The sequence below is a fragment of the Lygodium microphyllum genome, chromosome 9 (genome assembly GCF_053477565.2).
Source record: "Lygodium microphyllum isolate KBCC chromosome 9, Lygodium_microphyllum_v1.1.10, whole genome shotgun sequence".
Classification (NCBI taxonomy): Eukaryota; Viridiplantae; Streptophyta; class Polypodiopsida; order Schizaeales; family Lygodiaceae; genus Lygodium; species Lygodium microphyllum.
Window position 1 is genome coordinate 131,916,639 of NC_141143.1, and position 4,657 is coordinate 131,921,295.

Consider the following 4,657-nt stretch of genomic DNA (forward strand, 5'->3'; position numbering starts at 1 on the left):
AACAATGCGGAACTTTATCACTTGTGGTCACAAGATTCTTGGTTGTCTTTGGTAGGATTTTCTTCTTTAGACCAAATTGCCTTAGAATCCTTTTAGCAGATCGAAATGGTCATTTATCTCGGAAATTATGTTCCCAGATTGTCCTCTTCTTAGTTTAGAACTGAGCTCCATGGACAATCAGCTTTGCTTGTAATACTAAAGAATACTTTCAAGCTTCAACATTTTGGCAAGACCCAATCTATATTAGTTGAGAAGAAAGAACTTAAGAGAATTCATGTGCAAGTTATAATTGTCATTCCTTGCTAAAGTATCTCTAATCACTTGTAAGTTCTAGGCTCAAAATTTACGCAACTCATTTTACTCGGGTTAACTGTAGTTACAAGAGTAAGGTTTATTCCAATACAAGTTGTATTATATGTCGATAAAATTTCTAGGATTTCTAATAATCCTGAAGTGGTGTAGTAGGCTCTAAGCCTTCGTCTTCATCTGATTCCTTTATATATTCGAAGACTGCACTGGTGTAGCTTCGTTTCCTTAGAGGCTCCATATCAGGGCAGTCTACTTGGACGTACCCTAGCTCATTGTAGTGAAAACATCGACGGTTCGGTCATCTTCTACAGATGTGCCCTATCTTTTCGTATGTGTGACATTTCTTGTCTTGATCTCGGGAATCGTCTTTGTCACAATTTCCCGATTTAAGTTCTTGGATGATTGGCTTTGCTCGAAGTAATGCATCTTGCAAGTCTATTGGACACATTGCTTCAAGACGATGGTGGTTGAAAGGAGTGTTCATGCCATGGAAAAACTTGGATACTTGTTGTGCAATATTCATAGGTGGTGCATATTTTAGTAAGGTTACAAACTTTGAGTAGTAGGCTTCCAACATTAAATCCAGCTGTTTGAGCTTGAAGAATTCATTCATCCTCAAAGTTTGGTAGGTTGGTGGAAGGTATCATTTGCGTACAACGTCTTTTAGTTAAGCCCAAGTGATACTGGCTTTAGAAACACCTTGTTCTTTGCATCATTGCTTCCACCATATCCGAGCCTAGCCAACTAACTTAAGTTTGGCTATCATTGATTGATTGGTAGAAGCAATTCCCAAAGTAGAGAAATAATTATCCATCGATTCAATCCATATCTCCGCCTTTATTGCGACGTCTATCCCTTCTTCCTCAAACTCGGGTGCCTTAATTTGTTTGAGAAGGAATTTCTTCTCTTGCATGTCAGCATTTGTGGGTGCAAAAGGTGCATGACAATCAAGCCATACCACTTAGGTTATTTTGTTTAAGATATGCCTACGAATCATACATAGATCAATCACATATCATTACAAAGTTTCACTCTAATACCAACTATAACGTGCCCTTCTAATGGCTGTCCAAGCACGCTTTAGCGGTCCATCGAGAAATCAATCTAAGCGTCACTGCTCGGCACTCCCATGGAATGTTTTGGGATTTGTTGCCTAGGGTTTTTCGAGTCCGCTTCACAATGGAACGTTCGCTGCCGAACCCACTAGGATCGACCTGAAATCTAGGTTTTTGGTGGTCAAGGTCTCCTGACAGCATTCTAGCGAGGTCATGGACATCCTACTTTATGTAGAGATACCCAAGTTGAAGCATGCCGCACTTGGTTCAAAGAGAATGGGAAACAAGAGGGATACGCCATTCAACCTCTCTGCTGCCCGTAGGGCATAGTCCCATTCTGGTCCCCTAAAATGGCATGAATTAGGGCTTTATCCTAACAATTTCTAAGGGTCGATCGTCGATAAATTCTTGTGAGAAGCCTCCCAGTCCTCCAGGACCACCCTACCGTAGGATAGACCCGTCGGGGGTTCCACCCACTTGCTTCCCTTAATAGACGTTCTTTAGTTATCTAATTAGGTCCTATCACATTTATGTGTGACATTTAAAATCAGCCTCCTTAATTAAGCCTTTTAAGGAACAGGGTTCGTTCACGTAATTTATAGCACATACACGAATATGGAGCAAGCAGTTCTTTTTGACAAACAAGTTCCTTAACTTATCTTCAAGTTAATCTTTGTCTCTCACCCATACAGAAGAAATCATATTTCCCTTCTGCCCCGCAGAAGTTACTGGTCCAAATCACATGGCACCACAAATTTCATCCTTTATCTAGAATAGGATCTCAATGCCACTGACGTTGGGGCCACAGATATCTTCAAATCCATTCTGGACTTAAGAAGGGGTGTCCAGAGATCCACCTAACCCACAAGTTGTCTAGGAGTGAAACATGATTCTTGTGGTTTGGCCTTTTTACCACTTGACCTTCAGCCCATGAATTGAGTAGTGTCCTCTTCGGGTTAATCCATGGTGCGATCATGGAGATGATCCACCGTGCAAAATGTCATTCCTTAATATCATGGATTAACCCTAATATTAGAAAATGATATCATGGAATGTTTTCTTAGAAAATGATATTAGGGTTGAATGCCTTGTTTTCTCAGGGTCTCGTTCTTCTCCCTTGTGCCTCTCCATGCCTCATATTTATAGTGAATTAGAGAAGAGGGGCTATGGTTGAGAAAAAGAGCTCTTTGTTCCATTGGCTCCAAAAGGGGGGTAAAACCCCAAGATACTTGATTAGAAAACTTTCTGATCACTCCTTCTTCTTCTCTCTATTCAAAGTGTTGTTTTCTGTTTATGGATTGCGATTGCGGCGTGCGTAATTTCACCAATCTCTCTCTTTTTTATATTTTTATAAAATATCCAAAACTAACTAAAATATCACTTGCTTTTTTTCTCATGACATCCAATTCCAAAAGTTTCCATATCTCTTTAAGATATTTACAATAAGTAATATCTAAAATATCTAAAATATGCTAGTTTTGTCTAAAAATCTAATATTTTTAGACCATCCATACTATACACATTAACACTAGTGATTAATATGGTTCATAACTCTCGTTCACATTGTAACTTCTATGAAAGGTGGCTATAGTCCTTGTCAATCAAAGAAAAATATCAGATATTATGACTCTCAGTTATTTATTTATTTTTAATTAAATAAATTTTTTTAATTATTAACATTAGTTAGTTTTTACCTTAGTTAGTCTTTAGTTAGTAATCTTACTAACTTATTAATTGACTAACTAACTTTTAAATTAACCAACTAACTTTTAATTGAGTGGAAATATTACAGGTGACCTTATCTATATTGAGCCACCATCCTTTGCATGCCACATATATCTTCTCAATATGGCCAGTTTGACGATTATGCGAGATACAAGGAACATCAACCCTTGTTCTCCTTCAATAAAGCTACATCCTCAGGATGTTGATGTAAGATGAAGCACGCATCTCTTCTTGTATCATGCAATTAGTTGTGTGATTCTCCAATTTCCAAAAGTTTCTCCTTTAGGGAATTTTTAGAGACCCTCATCCATATAAGTCATTGGCTTTAGGTACTATTTGACTAATAGCATGGTTCCAACCCTTTCCCTCACAAAAAAAGAATGATAGAAATATTAAGACCATAGCAATATTCCTACCCTAACTTTACCTCCTATTGTGCCATGACATTAGGGTGGCAAGGGTTTAAAAGGGTAGCAAGAGTCTTTCTTTTGCTAGATAGAGCATAGCTCCTAAATGTTCCACAAGATGGAGGTAAATTTCCTAGTTACCATAATTATCACTAGTAGAACAAGGATCAAAGTAGTCATCGTTGTCCAAGCCATCTTGAACAACAAGCACATTCTTTCTCAATTAGAGGCTTACAAGCCATTTTTTTAAAGAGACATTTTTTTAGTCTACCCTTAATTGAAGAGAGAGTTCTTTACATTCTTTTTTTTGGGCTTGTGTATTCTCCTCAGTTCCATCTTCAGGTCCACCATTTGTTGCCATTTGTTGAGTATTCTTTGCATTGGGCTATTGTTTAGAGGATTAGTCATAACAACAACTAGCTCAACCCTAGCCTTAGGCTCAATGAAATTATTGCCATTGGGCTATTGTTTAGAGGATTAGTCATAACAACAACTAGCTCAACCCTAGCCTTAGGCTCAATGAAATTATTGCCATTTTTTTCTTGAATGGGCTTTGGGAAAACCACTAGCACGCTTTATGAGATGCATGCATATGAGTTGGAGGAATCTTTAGAGATTGAGTATTTCGAACTAAAGCTTAGCCTGGGGCAGTGGTCCTTTATTATCATGTGCACTAATTTTTGTTGAAAAAATTTGAGAAAAATAGTCAAACTCATGACAAATGTGACATTCATTGGGCAAGGGCCCAAATTTGACAATCATGCATATCTTGATTCCATTGCATCAACAAATAACTCCAAGACTTTAGACATTTCATGACTACTATCCTGGTAGAGCACATATGCCTTTTTTTTTACTTGTATGGATCCATAGGGAAGCTTTTGACACATGCAACACATAGTCCTAGAGTTTGTGCAATAGCTCAAACTTCAAATAAGAAAGACTAGCATTGAATGCTAGGCCACTTCAAGGTAGTTGCTGCAAAGCTGCCTTGTGAGGAAAGCAAAGTTCATTTTCCTTGCTTCTTTTTGTGTAATCTCTCTCATATTTTTTCTCCTCTCTCTCTCTCTCTCTCTCTCTCTCTATTGCATGGCAAATTCACTTCTCGCTTCTTCCCCTGCCCCCTCTCTCACCTTTTTTCTTTCTCTCTCCTCTTTTTGC